Genomic DNA, 25,284 nt, shown 5'->3' with positions numbered 1-25,284 from the left:
TTTTGTTTCTATGCCATTCAAATTAAGTTAATTATGCATGCGAGTTCTATGAGTTCTCATTTTGAACGCATAAAAGGCAAAGCACCTTGATCAATGAAATGTACATTGACAAGAAAAAGGTGAGATGCTTAACTTATTTGAAGACGTGGTGGGCAGCTGTGCTATCATGAGGCAAGAAATCAAGATTAAGAAACTTTGATCCATATGAGTTTGAATTTGTCGTAAACTTTGGTTTTAACAAATTCACATGGATAGGAACAAATACACCATTTAAATCTAAGTGTCATAAGTTTTCCTCCTTCATGAAAATGATTGTGAGGAAATGCTTTCACTAAGAAAGATTTTAAAAGGATAGTGATTGTAAAATTGCATTCTCGAATTCAATTATGGTTATGGTATCCCTTTCCATAATTTGAATTGTGAGGTTTGGCAATTAGTCTTAATTGTTTAAGACACACATATGAACTATCGAAGGCAAAGGTGTACAAGTTCAAGAAGCCTTGATAAAAGATAATCAAAGCACTAAGTATTAGAAACATGGACTTAAGAAATTCAATAGGTATTGTCTTTCTGAAAGTTAAGATGTTTATGAATACATGTCGAAGCTAGTGGGAGCATAAGTGTTATGTTTTATAGTAATCATCATGATAGTGAGAGCATAAAAGTTATGATTGTATGATTATTATGGAAAGTTTTGCAAGTTGGCAATATTAATTATAGAAAAACAAGAGTTATACCTTGCAAAGTCGTAAGGGTTGTATAGTTGTTTTGCTATAATTAAGGGAGAGAATATTATGCTTCATTTCAAATCTAAAGGATTAGGTTGTGGAATGTTAATAAATTTAGTCAAAAGTACATAGTGTGTTCTTAAAATTTCGATTATGATTACAACATTCCTTTTTCACAATCCGATTTTAAGAACATAGCAAATAAAACATTGTGCATCGTGTCCCATACGCTTCGGGTATAGGATCGATTGCAAATGCTTTAATGTTTGACCATTCTAAAATTTTCCAAATGTCTAGCACATTTAGAGGGAAAAGGGACTAGAATCGGTTTTGACTAAAATAATTAAACAACTATCAAAGAACAATCCAAAGTTCGATGAGGATTGGTCGCTTGTGAGTAGTTGGAAGTATAGTATTGGAAATTATGGAAATGTTTCCATATTGGATGGACAATATTGACATCATTACAAATAGAAAAGATTCTATTCAGAATGAGTTGTCATGAGGAAAATATGGAAGCGTGTCCATATTAGGATTTGAATATTGAAAATCTATGACTAGATTATAAACGTTTATGCAAAAGGATGTTCAAAGGAATGTACTTTGAGTGAGAGACATCATATCTAAGGAATTTTCTTGTAACAATCTCCGATAGAGGACTTTATAATAGCATTAGCAATAGTCTTTGTGACTTTGGTGCAGTGACATTATGAAAGGATCGTTGCATAAAGTGTTAGAATCTAGCATATTCTATAAGTAGCGAGAATTTGATATTCTTACACTTAAGAAAATGGATTTGGAGTTGTAAAATGAGAATGATTGGAAATGTGTTCAATTTGTCTATTTCACAAAAGTAAGAACCGTAGGTAAACATTGTGTGCATGCTAGGAGCATGGGACAAGTGTTGTAATTCAAGTAAAAAGTTGATTACCCGAAACGACAAATAATGAGTAATCGATATGGTGATAAATAAAACGTGTTTTGTTTATACTCAAAGGTTTGAGGCCATATGGGATTAGTATTATTCTTGTGTTTCACCTTGCATGTTTTGACTTCCAGAATAATTGAGTTTATTAAGCATAATCGAATTATTCAAACGGGCCACAGTCGTTCATATGTTGGAAGTAGATATGAATGAAGACTGTCGTGAATTGGTGTGTGGATTGTCTAAAAGAGTATTAGACATAAGCAAATGTTTGCTGCAACGTTCATGAGTGCTTATGAATATGATTTGAGCATTGGATTAAACCCACTATCTCGAGTGATTAGTTGTATCTTGCTAATCGGTTGCACATTGATAATATGTATCTCGAGCATTGGAATTGTAATTATAAGATAATTGCAATTTGGGCCATGGATTGCCTTGTATTAAGGGATGGAATACAATTTGAAGATAATGATTATTTTTCCGGTAAACTTCAATAAATTTGATAATTTTAATGATTAACTTTATAATTTATTAATACTTGGTTACAGATAATATAACACAAAAAATATTTATATGAAATTTACCAAATGATTTTTTTTAAATTATTTGAATTTATGTAAAATATACTCCACATGTTTACATATTCTTCAAATATTATTAAAATAATAAATATGTTGAAAAATAAAATTAAAACTTGAATAATATAACTTAAAGTAAATAAGAAGTGGTTTGAAGATGATGGTTCAGTGTTGCGCCACGCAACACACGCATAACAAATTTTAAATTAGAAGTCTTTGAAAAAACAAAACACTTGTGAAAGGGCAACTGATATGCATGTGCTGCGCAACGCAACAAGAAGTGGTCATAAGTGTTTTTTTCTAAAAAAACAAATAGCACCTAAGTAACTGATATAACTAATATGATCATTTAAATTACGAAAGAATAAGGTGTTTCTGATTGCTTATTTTATATAATAAATTATTTTTGATAGAAATGCTTATAAACTTATATATATATATATATATATATATATATATATATATATATATATATACATGTGTGTGTGTGTGGGGGGGGGGGGGGGTAAGTTCATGTGTTTCTTACATTTATCGTGTACTAGAATGCACCAATAGGAATTGAGTAAAATTAAATAATTATTTAATTAAATAAAGATAAATATTAAATGATTTTAATAATTGTATGTTTATTAAATGACTAGGTGTGAGATTCATGTATTACATTAGTTTAATTATAAAAAAACAAATATAAAATTTTAACAATTTGAAAAGTTTGAATTTATAAGAAAAATGAAAAAAATTTGAATTATTAAAATTAATGAGACTTTAATGTACTGAATACATTACATATAAAAACTCTTTCTAATAAATACTTTACATATATATTACCTTACACATTAAATGTGGAATTTTAATTTAATAAAATAAAAAATACAATAAAATGACAAGTGGAAAATAGAAATTTTAAAAATTCTAGAAAATGCCATGTGTCCAAATGAATGAGAAGAGGATATGTAGCAAAAAAACCTTCATTTATTATAGGATATATATCTATAATTATAATTCTCTTTTTATGGAAACTAATTAAATCCGTCATTAATGTCAACAATAAAGTTCTTTCAGAATGAATGTGCATCTAAGTTTTTATGTATGGATTTGTGTTTTGTTTATGGATCCACTCACTTAAAATAACAAAGTTGCATGAAATATGAAGAACAAAAGTGTATTCTTCTAGAACACACTATCATTCTGTTAGAATACACTGTCATTCTGTTAAAATATATTCTCATTCTTGTAGAATAAACTCTAATTCTGCTAGAATACACTCTTGTTCTCAATGTTCTAGGCTACTTTGTTGTATTTTGAGTGAATGAGTCATGAAACAAAATATGAACCCATACATAAAAACCTAGATGCGAATTTATTTTGAAAGAATATTATTACCGATATTAATGATGAATATAATTAGTTTACATTAAAAAATCAATAATTATGGATATCATTTAATATACACTAGCCGTCTACCCGCACAAAGCGGCGGGGCACGTGAGTTCTTTCGGTGATATGTTTCCATTACAAAATTGTTATGTTAAAAAAAAGTACATGTTGAAGACAATATAATCAAACTATGGTGTTATTTGTTACATCATGCATCAAATAACCAATAAAAAGCAACCAATCAAGACGACACAAAATATTAATCGTGCAATACTTCTTTATACACCACATTTGCTGTATAAACCCCATCACCTTTTGAATTTTCGTTAGAGTTTACTAATACTTTTGTATTGCAACGTGAAACCCCTCTGGACAATGCAACATAAAGTTGTCCATGCGAGAATACTGGTTCTGGAAGATAGATACCTACATATGGAATTGTTTGTCCCTGAGCTTTATTGATTGTCATTGCAAAGCACAATCGAATAGGAAACTGTTTCCTCATTAGAGGATCGATGGTTGCTACTAATTTCTTGTAACTGGTATTGGTTTCATATCGATGGATGTGGATTCGCATATGAAATCAATTGTGTTCGCATCTATGAAATCAGTTCGCATATGACATCAATTGAGTTCGCATTTGGTTTTGTGGGTCAAAACAGTTCGCATAAGAAGTTCACGATTTGTTTGAGGTTAATTGATTTTGATTTCGCAAGCTTGGAGTCGGAGATCTGGATTGTGTTCGCATCTATAGAATGCGAGGAGAATTTAATGGTGATATTCAGTTCGCATTTGGTGACACAAGTACGTGGTTGATGATTTTTGGTTGGTTCGCATTTGAAATTAGTGGGTTTCGCATTTGGGTTCGTATCTGGGTTTCTCAAACAACTGAAATGCGAATATGAGACAACTGATTAATTTCTCAGTTAATGCGATGAAATGCAAATGAACTCAAAGACGGATGGATGCAAGATGCGAAGAATTTGAATGAAAATGCGAAGTTTTTAATGTATAAATGCGAATTGGGGAAGAAAGCTTAGAGTTTCGCATTTGGCACCTGATCTTTTCAAGAAATAATATAAGTGGTCCAACTTCGCAAAATGGGGTCATTTAATCAGAAAATCGATCATTCTTCAAATATGACATTTAATCAGAAAATCGATCTAAAAATGAGACATTTGGTGTTTATCGATTTTTCAGGGTCGACGGGTTGTATGAAAAGCGAAGGCTGAGTAATTGAAAATTAGAGGATCGATGGTTGCTACTAATTACTTGTAACTGGTATTGGTTTCATATCGATGGATGTGGATTCGCATATGAAATCAATTGTGTCCGCATCTATGAAATCAGTTCGCATATGACATCAATTGAGTTCGCATTTGGTTTTGTGGGTCAAAACAGTTCGCATAAGAAGTTCACGATTTGTTTGAGGTTAATTGATTTTGATATCGCAAGCTTGGAGTCGGAGATCTGGATTGTGTTCGCATCTATAGAATGCGAGGAGAATTTAATGGTGATATTCAGTTCGCATTTGGTGACACAAGTACGTGGTTGATGATTTTTGGTTGGTTCGCATTTGAAATTAGTGGGTTTCGCATTTGGGTTCGTATCTGGGTTTCTCAAACAACTGAAATGCGAATATGAGACAACTGATTAATTTCTCAGTTAATGCGATGAAATGCGAATGAACTCAAAGACGGATGGATGCAAGATGCGAAGAATTTGAATGAAAATGCGAAGTTTTTAATGTATAAATGCGAATTGGGGAAGAAAGCTTAGAGTTTCGCATTTGGCACCTGATCTTTTCAAGAAATAATATAAGTGGTCCAACTTCGCAAAATGGGGTCATTTAATCAGAAAATCGATCATTCTTCAAATATGACATTTAATCAGAAAATCGATCTAAAAATGAGACATTTGGTGTTTATCGATTTTTCAGGGTCGACGGGTTGTATGAAAAGCGAAGGCTGAGTAATTGAAAATTAGAGGATCGATGGTTGCTACTAATTACTTGTAACTGGTATTGGTTTCATATCGATGGATGTGGATTCGCATATGAAATCAATTGTGTTCGCATCTATGAAATCAGTTCGCATATGACATCAATTGAGTTCGCATTTGGTTTTGTGGGTCAAAACAGTTCGCATAAGAAGTTCACGATTTGTTTGAGGTTAATTGATTTTGATATCGCAAGCTTGGAGTCGGAGATCTGGATTGTGTTCGCATCTATAGAATGCGAGGAGAATTTAATGGTGATATTCAGTTCGCATTTGGTGACACAAGTACGTGGTTGATGATTTTTGGTTGGTTCGCATTTGAAATTAGTGGGTTTCGCATTTGGGTTCGTATCTGGGTTTCTCAAACAACTGAAATGCGAATATGAGACAACTGATTAATTTCTCAGTTAATGCGATGAAATGCGAATGAACTCAAAGACGGATGGATGCAAGATGCGAAGAATTTGAATGAAAATGCGAAGTTTTTAATGTATAAATGCGAATTGGGGAAGAAAGCTTAGAGTTTCGCATTTGGCACCTGATCTTTTCAAGAAATAATATAAGTGGTCCAACTTCGCAAAATGGGGTCATTTAATCAGAAAATCGATCATTCTTCAAATATGACATTTAATCAGAAAATCGATCTAAAAATGAGACATTTGGTGTTTATCGATTTTTCAGGGTCGACGGGTTGTATGAAAAGCGAAGGCTGAGTAATTGAAAATTAGAGGATCGATGGTTGCTACTAATTACTTGTAACTGGTATTGGTTTCATATCGATGGATGTGGATTCGCATATGAAATCAATTGTGTTCGCATCTATGAAATCAGTTCGCATATGACATCAATTGAGTTCGCATTTGGTTTTGTGGGTCAAAACAGTTCGCATAAGAAGTTCACGATTTGTTTGAGGTTAATTGATTTTGATTTCGCAAGCTTGGAGTCGGAGATCTGGATTGTGTTCGCATCTATAGAATGCGAGGAGAATTTAATGGTGATATTCAGTTCGCATTTGGTGACACAAGTACGTGGTTGATGATTTTTGGTTGGTTCGCATTTGAAATCAGTGGGTTTCGCATTTGGGTTCGTATCTGGGTTTCTCAAACAACTGAAATGCGAATATGAGACAACTGATTAATTTCTCAGTTAATGCGATGAAATGCGAATGAACTCAAAGACGGATGGATGCAAGATGCGAAGAATTTGAATGAAAATGCGAAGTTTTTAATGTATAAATGCGAATTGGGGAAGAAAGCTTAGAGTTTCGCATATAAATGAAAGTACGATGCTATTCCTTGTATTTAGTTGTTTTCAATGCAAAGAATAAGATAAAATGGAAGTACGGTATTAGCTAATCTGCAATTGCATTCAAATATTAAGAATATTGATAATACCAAATGTGCAATTTGGGTTAAAAAAAACTTAACTTGAGCTTGTAAGGGGAGATAATTCTCTAGAATAAAATCACTCTTTCTTTTAATCGTGAGAATCACAATCAGTTGAACTGTTGAAGAGATGAAGTAACAGGTCGTGCTTCGAAAAAATGAGAGAGTGGACATCAAATGAAAAAATTATCCAAAACCTATAAATCAGATAAACTAAAACAACTTAAAAAAATAATAAAATTCTTACAATCCAAAAACAAAACCAAGATGAATTAAACACAATAATCATAGTCAAGTTTTGAAATATATTGAATTAACTTGAACCAATATTCTGCACATTGGGTGTTAGGCAATATACTCCTGCAAAAAATAATGTAAAACAAGCTCATAAATTGTGAATAAAATAAACAACTAACCCTAAAACTGGTTGGAAATAGTGTGTGCTGATCTCATCAAATAATCTGGCATTTATGAATAGCTCTAAATAATCTTAAACAACATAGGTGAGTGTAAGAATCGATATATCCATGAAACACAGAGTAAAATCATTATATGACAATTAAGTAAAACTAAAAAAAAACATGGAACAGAGAATTTGATAGAACTATTTACCTGGATAGTGGTGAAGATGGAGATGGTTAGTGAAGGCTTCAACGTTGGGGTTTAATTAGAGTGTGAATACAAAGATAGGGGAGAAGACAAAGATGGTAGATGATGGTGGTGAGGTCATGATAACAGTTCGATTTCTGTGATTTTCACCCAATTCATAACAAAAATTGTTATTTTTCTTGAAAACAAACATTAATTAAATGGATAAGGATTCAACAACTACAGTAAAATGATAGAGTAATAAGATATTTCCTTCATTAACTGGAGTCCATATCAGTACAGATAGTTGAAGATATACCTGAATTGATACAGATAGTTGAGAAATGTCAAAAGGACACAAATACCCTTAGTACCACTTAAACAAGAAAGCTTTACTCTAGATACACTTATACAAGAATATTTAATATACAAATGATTACCCAAAATGTAGACAAACATCAGAACCTGAAATGGAGAGGAAACACCGGAAATTGAGAGTAAACATTGACGATTATGTGATAAATGACTGAAAAGAACACTTTAAAATTGCTAACAAAAACCTGTATTGTTAGAGAACGTTTGTAAATTAATAGTGTTTGCCTCCTGGTTCTGCAATAGAGAGAGAGAGAGAGAGAGAGAGAGATGGTTGGAGACCTATGACCACAAAAAGAGAATATGTGTGTGCATATGGCTTAAAGAGCACTAACCTTGAAATCGTGTTGGATCCTGGTCCACTGTGACACTTGTTGTGAAAATGGTTGTCTGAGGTTTCTAGAGAGTCGAGTGCGACCAGCTGTGAGTAGTAGATGGTTAGGTCTCCAGGTATGTGTGTAAAATGCGTAACACTTACGACCTCACAGATAAGAAATTTTTTGCAGTCAATTGGTCATATAAGGGGATGGGGCAGAGATATGAAGAAAAAGATTCGTTCTAGACTTGACCGGTGCAATCGATCAAAATCAAATAATTAGAGAATAGAACAGTAGCATATGCTAGATGTCAAGAGATGGGGGTTGTGAACGGTGGTAAGATGAAGTGCGATGATGATGAAGGTGGCCTGTTTGATGGTAGTGAAGGTTATGTGACAACAAAGTTTACTGATGGTGTTGTGATGTTCGATATTCGGGTTTCTAAAGGAGATATGCAAGAGAAGAGAAAGGCAGAGGTGTTTAGCAGCGACTGTAATGGTCTCAGTGGTCAAGGTGTGGTGGGTAACTGCGTCGAATATGGGAGGAATTTTAGAGTATTTAATAGAGAGGGAGAGAGTTCAAGGAGAGAAGAGATGGCGACTCATCTAGGGTTATTCTACAAGGAAGGGCTATAGATACTAAGATAAGAGATGATATATAAAGTTTATCTATAGACCGATTCAATTGGCAAAATCTGAGGAAGACGGGTTCTTCTTTGACCAGTTCAATTTGAAGAAGAAAGCCAAAGCCTATTCAATATGTACGTAATTCATGTTAACCGCGTAAGATTTGGTATTTTTCTATGCATAAACTCATTGTAAATAGCGTAATAAGGGTTATACCTCTTAAAATTTAATATTATTTTATTAATGATTACTTGTACTAACAGCTTAATGGTTTGGACGTCTTAAAAAATATTATTATTATATTGAATCTATTTATGGAAATAGTTGGATTTCTATTATAAGGTAGTATATATATATATATATATATATATATATATATATATATATATATATATATATATATATATATATAATGTTTGGATTATCTTGCATGGTAATAAAAGTTATAAATTGATATTTCTTTTTTTAGAGTGTTTGGATTAAGACAAAATATAAAAAATACAAACATACATATTTAAGTCTATTTAGTATACAAACATATCATCTCTAATAAATGAATGTTATTTTGGCCACTTATCACACTCTCATTCAATTGCCAAATATCATTTTGTAGTTATTTTGAATTATTTTTTTTAATTTTCACATGTTATTTTATAAGTTTTTATAGTTTATTAAATTCCACATGTAATAATTGCAATAAATGTACTAATAAATGAATATCAATTTAATTAATGAACTTAATTTTTAATTTAAAATTTCATAAAACTAAAACTCATTAATTTCTTTTATTTATTTAAATTATTTGCTTAAATTTAAACGATAAAAGCATTTTTTTTATAATAATTTTATTATTTCTATAAATTCAAAGTTTTTAAATATTTTGAAATTTATATTTAATTTTTTTTAAATTAACCTTTGGTATACAACGAAAAACAAAAAAGGATCTCCTTATTATTTTCTTTTTAAGTTAACAAGAAAATTTCACTTTTAAAACTAGTAAAAACCTATTTTAGAAAATACTTATTAACTTTTCAAACATTTTTTGATAATTTTTTTTTAAAACTAAAAAATCAATAAATATTTTTCAAATTAAATCTCAAAACACCCTCTCAAATAAAAATATAAAATCATCTGCTATATTGCAAATAACTTTTGTGATATTGATTTATTTATTTTTCATTTCGCAATAAACATATATCCTGTTCAAACCAGTCTTTCTCCACTCCACTTTGCCCTACTCCCCCGTTTCCCCCTTCTCAGCTGAGCCTGTGCTATCAGTCAAAGCTCTCTCTCTTTCTCTCAGGTATGTGGCACAAACTCATCTCTCCCACGAACAAACCTTGTAAGAATTTGATTCTGAGCCCTACGTTTACTTGTAGATTTTGTCCCCTAATGTTGCGTCATCGATGATGTAGAATCTCATTTTGAGGACCTGAATCATCTCATCCCCGTGTATCTTCTATATCTTTATTTGATTTGAACATGCATTGAATTGCCAAGTCTTGTTATCTGATATGGATGTGACATGCATCCTGACAAAATCGAGCAGATGCATTTCTAGTATTCCGTGATGAATGGATTTAAGTTGTCTGAGTTCACACGCTGTTTTCAAATAAGTTTTTTTGAAATGAAACTGCTATGCATGTTGTTTGCGAATTGGAGGCATCAACGTCAGTGTAGTGGTGTTGTTGTACCTGTTACTCCGTCTGTGAAAGAAGGAGACTATTCCTTTTCAAAGTTAAGATTTATAGTTCAAATCCTGTATGGATCTTCCTTTGAAATTACATTTATGTCAATTTTGAGTCTAAAACGAAGCTTTCTGAACATTCAGAAGTTGAAATGTGGATTTCTTTTAAGATGGATGTGTGGAGTTTAGTACAGATATTATCCAAAATCGTAGTGTAGCTTCTTTTCTTAACAAATGGCATTTTCTTATCTGTGTCTAGTGTTACACTTGTCCTCTTGATTATTATCAAGATTCAATCCCCCTTTTTCCCACCATTTTCTTTATTTACTTCACATTTTTCTTTAGGTGCTTTATTTCCTATGGCGTTTGCAAATTTTCATGGACTTAGAGCTCTGCAAATTTCTTCACGAGAAAGCATTTTCAACCATGGAAGCTGCCACACACGAACTGATACATCCAACAGTAGATGTTTTGCTGTCAAGGCTTGCAGTAAGAAACCTGATCAAAACATTCATCTTGAATCTAAGGTAAATTTATATGAAGCTCTCTACTTCATCATACTTTTCTGTGATTACAGATTCTCGTATCCTAGCTGTTTTCTGCATATTTAACATTATCTCAATTTGATCTGAAGGTCTATATAGTTGTATATTGAGTATTGAATGTTTAATTGCAAATTTGCAATGTAGATTAACATGTTCTCCTCAAATTTCATCATTGAATGGCCAATAACCAAAAGGGGTAGTGAATTAGTAATAAATTCGTTATTTCATTTTGTCTATATGGATAACCTTCTTTTCTCCTATAAACAAAGACCTTTTTTGATTTAACAAAGAACATTCTCTATATATGAGTTTATTTACCAATTTTCTCTTACAAACATCTACTTAGTGATACATCCCTCAAAAAATTGCAACATATGGTTCAAATGAAGTTTTCAGCTTTTATCAAATGTCCCAAATACCCTTTATAAACCCCACCAATTGTAAAGTTACCAATGTGCAAATTTTACAAGAAAACATTCGAATTCAAAATGGATTTTTTACAATTCAAAGAGAATGGAGAGAGAGAGAGAGAGAGAGAGTAGATATTGTTATTACTTATCACTTATTACTTATTACTTATTACTTCCCTTAGCTAACTTATTTGCATGCAATATACAAGAACGTTGTTTAACTATCGTCAAATGTCTAAACTACCCTTCAACGAAATACAAAATAGGTTCAACTATTATATCTTTTTAAGCATTAAGATGTTTGTCATCTTGTTGATGTTATGTTAGGTATTTGAAACTTTTGAAGTTATTATATGATGTTATATACTCCTATAAAAAGCATGAAATTAAAGTTATGTTAACAAAAGCAATTTCAGTTAAATTGGGTGTTGGACAGTGTGAAATGGGATGAAAAGGGTTTGGCTGTGGCTATAGCTCAAAATGTTGATTCAGGGGCAATTTTAATGCAAGGATTTGCCAATAGGGATGCACTTGCTACCACAATTGCTTCCAAAAAAGCAACTTTTTATAGCAGATCAAGATCTTCATTGTGGATAAAAGGAGAAACTTCTCTTAATTTCATCAATGTTCATGATATCTTCCTTGATTGTGATCGTGATTCTGTAAGTTCTTTTCTTTCAATGCATGTAATAGTAATCTACTTTCTTTAATTCGTTTGTTTGTTACTATAAGTTTATAACATCTTACTTTTGTTTCTTTCTTTCTTTTACTTGGAAAATTTTATGCAGTTATATAAATTTCATTCAAATATAAAGCAGTTTTCAGTGTTGTTATAATTGGATAGATCTTTCAAAGTATAATGACTTATTTATTTATTTGTTTACTTCCTTGCAATGAAATCGTTATGAAAATTGATGTTTGCATATTTCTACAACGAATGGATATGATTCTTAGTTATGTTATTTATGGAAATGTTAGGAATTTACCAAATAGGGAGAGTTTCTCATCGCCCAAGTTTCAATTGGACAGAAACTTGGAATCATGCAACGTGGATGCACGATGAATGAGAAATTACGTATTTGGAAATTAGACTAATTCATTGACAAAGTGTCAAGTGAAGGACTAGGAGATCGAGTACACAAAGTTGTGTGTTGATCAAGTTCACCATAAGAGTAACAAAGATATTCGTTATGATTTACTAAAGGCTTAGTAAATATGATTACACTTACAAGATTAAGTGTAATTCTGAATTGTTTAAAGAGTTTAGATCAATAGTAGAACGAATAAGAAGAATCAAGTAGGCAGAAAGATAAAAGTTTCCCCATTCTAAGAAGAAGGGAGAGTAGCTTTTATGCTTTATGATAGGTTTGTAACATGCAAAGTTTGTATCTTAATTGATCCTCCAAGTGAGTCTTGGTACAATTGTATGTCCAAGAAGAGGAATCAAAGATTGAAGAAATGGTCAAATCAAGAAGTCAATCATACTTCGTTCCAAAACAAGTCTTAAAGTCAAGATTATGACATTGAGTGAATAGTATTAAGAAGGTTTATAACATTCATCAATTGTGGAGAGTTGTGATGTCTTGGATAAGACAAAGACCAACTAGGACCAATTTATGAAGTGTTTTGATACAAGCTACACTAACTCTTGAAAAATTGTTTGTCAAGAAATGTTTATTGACAAAAGAATCTTATATGTCAAGGAGTCAGTGGGAGTCTTAATGGTCTCGAAAAGTTTCAAGATCAAATCAAATAAACCTTATCGATCATCACTAGCACACGAGTTAAGGTTTACAACCTATCGTGATGACATTATTTTGTTTCTATGCCATTCAAATTAAGTTAATTATGCATGCGAGTTCTATGAGTTCTCATTTTGAACGCATAAAAGGCAAAGCACCTTGATCAATGAAATGTACATTGACAAGAAAAAGGTGAGATGCTTAACTTATTTGAAGACGTGGTGGGCAGCTGTGCTATCATGAGGCAAGAAATCAAGATTAAGAAACTTTGATCCATATGAGTTTGAATTTGTCGTAAACTTTGGTTTTAACAAATTCACATGGATAGGAACAAATACACCATTTAAATCTAAGTGTCATAAGTTTTCCTCCTTCATGAAAATGATTGTGAGGAAATGCTTTCACTAAGAAAGATTTTAAAAGGATAGTGATTGTAAAATTGCATTCTCGAATTCAATTATGGTTATGGTATCCCTTTCCATAATTTGAATTGTGAGGTTTGGCAATTAGTCTTAATTGTTTAAGACACACATATGAACTATCGAAGGCAAAGGTGTACAAGTTCAAGAAGCCTTGATAAAAGATAATCAAAGCACTAAGTATTAGAAACATGGACTTAAGAAATTCAATAGGTATTGTCTTTCTGAAAGTTAAGATGTTTATGAATACATGTCGAAGCTAGTGGGAGCATAAGTGTTATGTTTTATAGTAATCATCATGATAGTGAGAGCATAAAAGTTATGATTGTATGATTATTATGGAAAGTTTTGCAAGTTGGCAATATTAATTATAGAAAAACAAGAGTTATACCTTGCAAAGTCGTAAGGGTTGTATAGTTGTTTTGCTATAATTAAGGGAGAGAATATTATGCTTCATTTCAAATCTAAAGGATTAGGTTGTGGAATGTTAATAAATTTAGTCAAAAGTACATAGTGTGTTCTTAAAATTTCGATTATGATTACAACATTCCTTTTTCACAATCCGATTTTAAGAACATAGCAAATAAAACATTGTGCATCGTGTCCCATACGCTTCGGGTATAGGATCGATTGCAAATGCTTTAATGTTTGACCATTCTAAAATTTTCCAAATGTCTAGCACATTTAGAGGGAAAAGGGACTAGAATCGGTTTTGACTAAAATAATTAAACAACTATCAAAGAACAATCCAAAGTTCGATGAGGATTGGTCGCTTGTGAGTAGTTGGAAGTATAGTATTGGAAATTATGGAAATGTTTCCATATTGGATGGACAATATTGACATCATTACAAATAGAAAAGATTCTATTCAGAATGAGTTGTCATGAGGAAAATATGGAAGCGTGTCCATATTAGGATTTGAATATTGAAAATCTATGACTAGATTATAAACGTTTATGCAAAAGGATGTTCAAAGGAATGTACTTTGAGTGAGAGACATCATATCTAAGGAATTTTCTTGTAACAATCTCCGATAGAGGACTTTATAATAGCATTAGCAATAGTCTTTGTGACTTTGGTGCAGTGACATTATGAAAGGATCGTTGCATAAAGTGTTAGAATCTAGCATATTCTATAAGTAGCGAGAATTTGATATTCTTACACTTAAGAAAATGGATTTGGAGTTGTAAAATGAGAATGATTGGAAATGTGTTCAATTTGTCTATTTCACAAAAGTAAGAACCGTAGGTAAACATTGTGTGCATGCTAGGAGCATGGGACAAGTGTTGTAATTCAAGTAAAAAGTTGATTACCCGAAACGACAAATAATGAGTAATCGATATGGTGATAAATAAAACGTGTTTTGTTTATACTCAAAGGTTTGAGGCCATATGGGATTAGTATTATTCTTGTGTTTCACCTTGCATGTTTTGACTTCCAGAATAATTGAGTTTATTAAGCATAATCGAATTATTCAAACGGGCCACAGTCGTTCATATGTTGGAAGTAGATATGAATGAAGACTGTCGTGAATTGGTGTGTGGATTGTCTAAAAGAGTATTAGACATAAGCAAATGTTTGCTGCAACGTTCATGAGTGCTTATGAATATGATTTGAGCATTGGATTAAACCCACTATCTCGAGTGATTAGTTGTATCTTGCTAATCGGTTGCACATTGATAATATGTATCTCGAGCATTGGAATTGTAATTATAAGATAATTGCAATTTGGGCCATGGATTGCCTTGTATTAAGGGATGGAATACAATTTGAAGATAATGATTATTTTTCCGGTAAACTTCAATAAATTTGATAATTTTAATGATTAACTTTATAATTTATTAATACTTGGTTACAGATAATATAACACAAAAAATATTTATATGAAATTTACCAAATGATTTTTTTTAAATTATTTGAATTTATGTAAAATATACTCCACATGTTTACATATTCTTCAAATATTATTAAAATAATAAATATGTTGAAAAATAAAATTAAAACTTGAATAATATAACTTAAAGTAAATAAGAAGTGGTTTGAAGATGATGGTTCAGTGTTGCGCCACGCAACACACGCATAACAAATTTTAAATTAGAAGTCTTTCAAAAAACAAAACACTTGTGAAAGGGCAACTGATATGCATGTGCTGCGCAACGCAACAAGAAGTGGTCATAAGTGTTTTTTTCTAAAAAAACAAATAGCACCTAAGTAACTGATATAACTAATATGATCATTTAAATTACGAAAGAATAAGGTGTTTCTGATTGCTTATTTTATATAATAAATTATTTTTGATAGAAATGCTTATAAACTTATATATATATATATATATATATATATATATATATACATGTGTGTGTGTGTGTGGGGGGGGGGGGGGGGGGTAAGTTCATGTGTTTCTTACATTTATCGTGTACTAGAATGCACCAATAGGAATTGAGTAAAATTAAATAATTATTTAATTAAATAAAGATAAATATTAAATGATTTTAATAATTGTATGTTTATTAAATGACTAGGTGTGAGATTCATGTATTACATTAGTTTAATTATAAAAAAACAAATATAAAATTTTAACAATTTGAAAAGTTTGAATTTATAAGAAAAATGAAAAAAATTTGAATTATTAAAATTAATGAGACTTTAATGTACTGAATACATTACATATAAAAACTCTTTCTAATAAATACTTTACATATATATTACCTTACACATTAAATGTGGAATTTTAATTTAATAAAATAAAAAATACAATAAAATGACAAGTGGAAAATAGAAATTTTAAAAATTCTAGAAAATGCCATGTGTCCAAATGAATGAGAAGAGGATATGTAGCAAAAAAACCTTCATTTATTATAGGATATATATCTATAATTATAATTCTCTTTTTATGGAAACTAATTAAATCCGTCATTAATGTCAACAATAAAGTTCTTTCAGAATGAATGTGCATCTAAGTTTTTATGTATGGATTTGTGTTTTGTTTATGGATCCACTCACTTAAAATAACAAAGTTGCATGAAATATGAAGAACAAAAGTGTATTCTTCTAGAACACACTATCATTCTGTTAGAATACACTGTCATTCTGTTAAAATATATTCTCATTCTTGTAGAATAAACTCTAATTCTGCTAGAATACACTCTTGTTCTCAATGTTCTAGGCTACTTTGTTGTATTTTGAGTGAATGAGTCATGAAACAAAATATGAACCCATACATAAAAACCTAGATGCGAATTTATTTTGAAAGAATATTATTACCGATATTAATGATGAATATAATTAGTTTACATTAAAAAATCAATAATTATGGATATCATTTAATATACACTAGCCGTCTACCCGCACAAAGCGGCGGGGCACGTGAGTTCTTTCGGTGATATGTTTCCATTACAAAATTGTTATGTTAAAAAAAAGTACATGTTGAAGACAATATAATCAAACTATGGTGTTATTTGTTACATCATGCATCAAATAACCAATAAAAAGCAACCAATCAAGACGACACAAAATATTAATCGTGCAATACTTCTTTATACACCACATTTGCTGTATAAACCCCATCACCTTTTGAATTTTCGTTAGAGTTTACTAATACTTTTGTATTGCAACGTGAAACCCCTCTGGACAATGCAACATAAAGTTGTCCATGCGAGAATACTGGTTCTGGAAGATAGATACCTACATATGGAATTGTTTGTCCCTGAGCTTTATTGATTGTCATTGCAAAGCACAATCGAATAGGAAACTGTTTCCTCATTAGAGGATCGATGGTTGCTACTAATTTCTTGTAACTGGTATTGGTTTCATATCGATGGATGTGGATTCGCATATGAAATCAATTGTGTTCGCATCTATGAAATCAGTTCGCATATGACATCAATTGAGTTCGCATTTGGTTTTGTGGGTCAAAACAGTTCGCATAAGAAGTTCACGATTTGTTTGAGGTTAATTGATTTTGATTTCGCAAGCTTGGAGTCGGAGATCTGGATTGTGTTCGCATCTATAGAATGCGAGGAGAATTTAATGGTGATATTCAGTTCGCATTTGGTGACACAAGTACGTGGTTGATGATTTTTGGTTGGTTCGCATTTGAAATTAGTGGGTTTCGCATTTGGGTTCGTATCTGGGTTTCTCAAACAACTGAAATGCGAATATGAGACAACTGATTAATTTCTCAGTTAATGCGATGAAATGCAAATGAACTCAAAGACGGATGGATGCAAGATGCGAAGAATTTGAATGAAAATGCGAAGTTTTTAATGTATAAATGCGAATTGGGGAAGAAAGCTTAGAGTTTCGCATTTGGCACCTGATCTTTTCAAGAAATAATATAAGTGGTCCAACTTCGCAAAATGGGGTCATTTAATCAGAAAATCGATCATTCTTCAAATATGACATTTAATCAGAAAATCGATCTAAAAATGAGACATTTGGTGTTTATCGATTTTTCAGGGTCGACGGGTTGTATGAAAAGCGAAGGCTGAGTAATTGAAAATTAGAGGATCGATGGTTGCTACTAATTACTTGTAACTGGTATTGGTTTCATATCGATGGATGTGGATTCGCATATGAAATCAATTGTGTCCGCATCTATGAAATCAGTTCGCATATGACATCAATTGAGTTCGCATTTGGTTTTGTGGGTCAAAACAGTTCGCATAAGAAGTTCACGATTTGTTTGAGGTTAATTGATTTTGATATCGCAAGCTTGGAGTCGGAGATCTGGATTGTGTTCGCATCTATAGAATGCGAGGAGAATTTAATGGTGATATTCAGTTCGCATTTGGTGACACAAGTACGTGGTTGATGATTTTTGGTTGGTTCGCATTTGAAATCAGTGGGTTTCGCATTTGGGTTCGTATCTGGGTTTCTCAAACAACTGAAATGCGAATATGAGACAACTGATTAATTTCTCAGTTAATGCGATGAAATGCGAATGAACTCAAAGACGGATGGATGCAAGATGCGAAGAATTTGAATGAAAATGCGAAGTTTTTAATGTATAAATGCGAATTGGGGAAGAAAGCTTAGAGTTTCGCATTTGGCACCTGATCTTTTCAAGAAATAATATAAGTGGTCCAACTTCGCAAAATGGGGTCATTTAATCAGAAAATCGATCATTCTTCAAATATGACATTTAATCAGAAAATCGATCTAAAAATGAGACATTTGGTGTTTATCGATTTTTCAGGGTCGACGGGTTGTATGAAAAGCGAAGGCTGAGTAATTGAAAATTAGAGGATCGATGGTTGCTACTAATTACTTGTAACTGGTATTGGTTTCATATCGATGGATGTGGATTCGCATATGAAATCAATTGTGTTCGCATCTATGAAATCAGTTCGCATATGACATCAATTGAGTTCGCATTTGGTTTTGTGGGTCAAAACAGTTCGCATAAGAAGTTCACGATTTGTTTGAGGTTAATTGATTTTGATTTCGCAAGCTTGGAGTCGGAGATCTGGATTGTGTTCGCATCTATAGAATGCGAGGAGAATTTAATGGTGATATTCAGTTCGCATTTGGTGACACAAGTACGTGGTTGATGATTTTTGGTTGGTTCGCATTTGAAATCAGTGGGTTTCGCATTTGGGTTCGTATCTGGGTTTCTCAAACAACTGAAATGCGAATATGAGACAACTGATTAATTTCTCAGTTAATGCGATGAAATGCGAATGAACTCAAAGACGGATGGATGCAAGATGCGAAGAATTTGAATGAAAATGCGAAGTTTTTAATGTATAAATGCGAATTGGGGAAGAAAGCTTAGAGTTTCGCATATAAATGAAAGTACGATGCTATTCCTTGTATTTAGTTGTTTTCAATGCAAAGAATAAGATAAAATGGAAGTACGGTATTAGCTAATCTGCAATTGCATTCAAATATTAAGAATATTGATAATACCAAATGTGCAATTTGGGTTAAAAAAAACTTAACTTGAGCTTGTAAGGGGAGATAATTCTCTAGAATAAAATCACTCTTTCTTTTAATCGTGAGAATCACAATCAGTTGAACTGTTGAAGAGATGAAGTAACAGGTCGTGCTTCGAAAAAATGAGAGAGTGGACATCAAATGAAAAAATTATCCAAAACCTATAAATCAGATAAACTAAAACAACTTAAAAAAATAATAAAATTCTTACAATCCAAAAACAAAACCAAGATGAATTAAACACAATAATCATAGTCAAGTTTTGAAATATATTGAATTAACTTGAACCAATATTCTGCACATTGGGTGTTAGGCAATATACTCCTGCAAAAAATAATGTAAAACAAGCTCATAAATTGTGAATAAAATAAACAACTAACCCTAAAACTGGTTGGAAATAGTGTGTGCTGATCTCATCAAATAATCTGGCATTTATGAATAGCTCTAAATAATCTTAAACAACATAGGTGAGTGTAAGAATCGATATATCCATGAAACACAGAGTAAAATCATTATATGACAATTAAGTAAAACTAAAAAAAAACATGGAACAGAGAATTTGATAGAACTATTTACCTGGATAGTGGTGAAGATGGAGATGGTTAGTGAAGGCTTCAACGTTGGGGTTTAATTAGAGTGTGAATACAAAGATAGGGGAGAAGACAAAGATGGTAGACGATGGTGGTGAGGTCATGATAACAGTTCGATTTCTGTGATTTTCACCCAATTCATAACAAAAATTGTTATTTTTCTTGAAAACAAACATTAATTAAATGGATAAGGATTCAACAACTACAGTAAAATGATAGAGTAATAAGATATTTCCTTCATTAACTGGAGTCCATATCAGTACAGATAGTTGAAGATATACCTGAATTGATACAGATAGTTGAGAAATGTCAAAAGGACACAAATACCCTTAGTACCACTTAAACAAGAAAGCTTTACTCTAGATACACTTATACAAGAATATTTAATATACAAATGATTACCCAAAATGTAGACAAACATCAGAACCTGAAATGGAGAGGAAACACCGGAAATTGAGAGTAAACATTGACGATTATGTGATAAATGACTGAAAAGAACACTTTAAAATTGCTAACAAAAACCTGTATTGTTAGAGAACGTTTGTAAATTAATAGTGTTTGCCTCCTGGTTCTGCAATAGAGAGAGAGAGAGAGAGAGAGAGAGAGAGATGGTTGGAGACCTATGACCACAAAAAGAGAATATGTGTGTGCATATGGCTTAAAGAGCACTAACCTTGAAATCGTGTTGGATCCTGGTCCACTGTGACACTTGTTGTGAAAATGGTTGTCTGAGGTTTCTAGAGAGTCGAGTGCGACCAGCTGTGAGTAGTAGATGGTTAGGTCTCCAGGTATGTGTGTAAAATGCGTAACACTTACGACCTCACAGATAAGAAATTTTTTGCAGTCAATTGGTCATATAAGGGGATGGGGCAGAGATATGAAGAAAAAGATTCGTTCTAGACTTGACCGGTGCAATCGATCAAAATCAAATAATTAGAGAATAGAACAGTAGCATATGCTAGATGTCGAGAGATGGGGGTTGTGAACGGTGGTAAGATGAAGTGCGATGATGATGAAGGTGGCCTGTTTGATGGTAGTGAAGGTTATGTGACAACAAAGTTTACTGATGGTGTTGTGATGTTCGATATTCGGGTTTCTAAAGGAGATATGCAAGAGAAGAGAAAGGCAGAGGTGTTTAGCAGCGACTGTAATGGTCTCAGTGGTCAAGGTGTGGTGGTAACTGCGTCGAATATGGGAGGAATTTTAGAGTATTTAATAGAGAGGGAGAGAGTTCAAGGAGAGAAGAGATGGCGACTCATCTAGGGTTATTCTACAAGGAAGGGCTATAGATACTAAGATAAGAGATGATATATAAAGTTTATCTATAGACCGATTCAATTGGCAAAATCTGAGGAAGACGGGTTCTTCTTTGACCAGTTCAATTTGAAGAAGAAAGCCAAAGCCTATTCAATATGTACGTAATTCATGTTAACCACGTAAGATTTGGTATTTTTCTATGCATAAACTCATTGTAAATAGCGTAATAAGGGTTATACCTCTTAAAATTTAATATTATTTTATTAATGATTACTTGTACTAACAGCTTAATGGTTTGGACGTCTTAAAAAATATTATTATTATATTGAATCTATTTATGGAAATAGTTGGATTTCTATTATAAGGTAGTATAGATATATATATATATATATATATATATATATATATATATATATATATATATATATATATATATATATATATATATATATATATATATATAATGTTTGGATTATCTTGCATGGTAATAAAAGTTATAAATTGATATTTCTTTTTTTAGAGTGTTTGGATTAAGACAAAATATAAAAAATACAAACATACATATTTAAGTCTATTTAGTATACAAACATATCATCTCTAATAAATGAATGTTATTTTGGCCACTTATCACACTCTCATTCAATTGCCAAATATCATTTTGTAGTTATTTTGAATTATTTTTTTTAATTTTCACATGTTATTTTATAAGTTTTTATAGTTTATTAAATTCCACATGTAATAATTGCAATAAATGTACTAATAAATGAATATCAATTTAATTAATGAACTTAATTTTTAATTTAAAATTTCATAAAACTAAAACTCATTAATTTCTTTTATTTATTTAAATTATTTGCTTAAATTTAAACGATAAAAGCATTTTTTTTATAATAATTTTATTATTTCTATAAATTCAAAGTTTTTAAATATTTTGAAATTTATATTTAATTTTTTTTAAATTAACCTTTGGTATACAACGAAAAACAAAAAAGGATCTCCTTATTATTTTCTTTTTAAGTTAACAAGAAAATTTCACTTTTAAAACTAGTAAAAACCTATTTTAGAAAATACTTATTAACTTTTCAAACATTTTTTGATAATTTTTTTTTAAAACTAAAAAATCAATAAATATTTTTCAAATTAAATCTCAAAACACCCTCTCAAATAAAAATATAAAATCATCTGCTATATTGCAAATAACTTTTGTGATATTGATTTATTTATTTTTCATTTCGCGATAAACATATATCCTGTTCAAACCAGTCTTTCTCCACTCCACTTTGCCCTACTCCCCCGTTTCCCCCTTCTCAGCTGAGCCTGTGCTATCAGTCAAAGCTCTCTCTCTTTCTCTCAGGTATGTGGCACAAACTCATCTCTCCCACGAACAAACCTTGTAAGAATTTGATTCTGAGCCCTACGTTTACTTGTAGATTTTGTCCCCTAATGTTGCGTCATCGATGATGTAGAATCTCATTTTGAGGACCTGAATCATCTCATCCCTGTGTATCTTCTATATCTTTATTTGATTTGAACATGCATTGAATTGCCAAGTCTTGTTATCTGATATGGATGTGACATGCATCCTGACAAAATCGAGCAGATGCATTTCTAGTATTCCGTGATGAATGGATTTAAGTTGTCTGAGTTCACACGCTGTTTTCAAATAAGTTTTTTTGAAATGAAACTGCTATGCATGCTGTTTGCAAATTGGAGGCATCAACGTCAGTGTAGTGGTGTTGTTGTACCTGTTACTCCGTCTATGAAAGAAGGAGACTATTCCTTTTCAAAGTTAAGATTTATAGTTCAAATCCTGTATGGATCTTCCTTTGAAATTACATTTATGTCAATTTTGAGTCTAAAACGAAGCTTTCTGAACATTCAGAAGTTGAAATGTGGATTTCTTTTAAGATGGATGTGTGGAGTTTAGTACAGATATTATCCAAAATCGTAGTGTAGCTTCTTTTCTTAACAAATGGCATTTTCTTATCTGTGTCTAGTGTTACACTTGTCCTCTTGATTATTATCAAGATTCAATCCCCCTTTTTCCCACCATTTTCTTTATTTACTTCACATTTTTCTTTAGGTGCTTTATTTCCTATGGCGTTTGCAAATTTTCATGGACTTAGAGCTCTGCAAATTTCTTCACGAGAAAGCATTTTCAACCATGGAAGCTGCCACACACGAACTGATACATCCAACAGTAGATGTTTTGCTGTCAAGGCTTGCAGTAAGAAACCTGATCAAAACATTCATCTTGAATCTAAGGTAAATTTATATGAAGCTCTCTACTTCATCATACTTTTCTGTGATTACAGATTCTCGTATCCTAGCTGTTTTCTGCATATTTAACATTATCTCAATTTGATCTGAAGGTCTATATAGTTGTATATTGAGTATTGAATGTTTAATTGCAAATTTGCAATGTAGATTAACATGTTCTCCTCAAATTTCATCATTGAATGGCCAATAACCAAAAGGGGTAGTGAATTAGTAATAAATTCGTTATTTCATTTTGTCTATATGGATAACCTTCTTTTCTCCTATAAACAAAGACCTTTTTTGATTTAACAAAGAACATTCTCTATATATGAGTTTATTTACCAATTTTCTCTTACAAACATCTACTTAGTGATACATCCCTCAAAAAATTGCAACATATGGTTCAAATGAAGTTTTCAGCTTTTATCAAATGTCCCAAATACCCTTTATAAACCCCACCAATTGTAAAGTTACCAATGTGCAAATTTTACAAGAAAACATTCGAATTCAAAATGGATTTTTTACAATTCAAAGAGAATGGAGAGAGAGAGAGAGAGTAGATATTGTTATTACTTATCACTTATTACTTATTACTTATTACTTCCCTTAGCTAACTTATTTGCATGCAATATACAAGAACGTTGTTTAACTATCGTCAAATGTCTAAACTACCCTTCAACGAAATACAAAATAGGTTCAACTATTATATCTTTTTAAGCATTAAGATGTTTGTCATCTTGTTGATGTTATGTTAGGTATTTGAAACTTTTGAAGTTATTATATGATGTTATATACTCCTATAAAAAGCATGAAATTAAAGTTATGTTAACAAAAGCAATTTCAGTTAAATTGGGTGTTGGACAGTGTGAAATGGGATGAAAAGGGTTTGGCTGTGGCTATAGCTCAAAATGTTGATTCAGGGGCAATTTTAATGCAAGGATTTGCCAATAGGGATGCACTTGCTACCACAATTGCTTCCAAAAAAGCAACTTTTTATAGCAGATCAAGATCTTCATTGTGGATAAAAGGAGAAACTTCTCTTAATTTCATCAATGTTCATGATATCTTCCTTGATTGTGATCGTGATTCTGTAAGTTCTTTTCTTTCAATGCATGTAATAGTAATCTACTTTCTTTAATTCGTTTGTTTGTTACTATAAGTTTATAACATCTTACTTTTGTTTCTTTCTTTCTTTTACTTGGAAAATTTTATGCAGTTATATAAATTTCATTCAAATATAAAGCAGTTTTCAGTGTTGTTATAATTGGATAGATCTTTCAAAGTATAATGACTTATTTATTTATTTGTTTACTTCCTTGCAATGAAATCGTTATGAAAATTGATGTTTGCATATTTCTACAACGAATGGATATGATTCTTAGTTATGTTATTTATGGAAATGTTAGGAATTTACCAAATAGGGAGAGTTTCTCATCGCCCAAGTTTCAATTGGACAGAAACTTGGAATCATGCAACGTGGATGCACGATGAATGAGAAATTACGTATTTGGAAATTAGACTAATTCATTGACAAAGTGTCAA

The 25,284-nt window shown here is 31.5% G+C and overlaps 2 long non-coding RNA genes and 2 pseudogenes across 3 annotated transcripts; 2 read left to right on the top strand and 2 right to left on the bottom strand.

Annotated features, from left to right (window-relative positions):
- Nucleotides 1-7,142: 7,142 nt before the first annotated feature.
- Nucleotides 7,143-8,995, bottom strand: LOC145017416 (uncharacterized). Its single transcript, XR_013666498.1, has 3 exons — nt 8,289-8,995; nt 7,606-8,190; nt 7,143-7,353 (listed from the first exon to the last, which is right to left on the bottom strand). It is a non-coding gene; the product is annotated as an uncharacterized LOC145017416 (long non-coding RNA).
- Nucleotides 8,996-10,089: 1,094 nt separating this feature from the next.
- LOC145016988 (histidine biosynthesis bifunctional protein hisIE, chloroplastic pseudogene) lies at nt 10,090-12,374 on the top strand (annotated as a pseudogene).
- A 7,375-nt stretch (nt 12,375-19,749) lies between these two features.
- On the bottom strand, nt 19,750-21,594 carry LOC145017251 (uncharacterized). 2 transcript variants are annotated; one of them, XR_013666443.1, is made up of 4 exons: nt 20,900-21,593; nt 20,629-20,797; nt 20,213-20,507; nt 19,750-19,960 (listed from the first exon to the last, which is right to left on the bottom strand). It is a non-coding gene; the product is annotated as an uncharacterized LOC145017251 (long non-coding RNA). The 2 variants fall into 2 exon arrangements; XR_013666442.1 differs by having other exon boundaries at nt 20,213-20,797; nt 20,900-21,594.
- A 1,117-nt stretch (nt 21,595-22,711) lies between these two features.
- On the top strand, nt 22,712-25,006 carry LOC145016987 (histidine biosynthesis bifunctional protein hisIE, chloroplastic pseudogene; annotated as a pseudogene).
- Nucleotides 25,007-25,284: the final 278 nt, after the last annotated feature.

The sequence above is a fragment of the Lactuca saligna genome, chromosome 9 (genome assembly GCF_052625555.1).
Source record: "Lactuca saligna cultivar CGN05327 chromosome 9, ASM5262555v1, whole genome shotgun sequence".
Lineage (NCBI taxonomy): Eukaryota > Viridiplantae > Streptophyta > Magnoliopsida > Asterales > Asteraceae > Lactuca > Lactuca saligna.
Note: the sequence above shows the minus strand (reverse complement) of the source record. Positions and strands in the feature narration are given on the sequence as shown.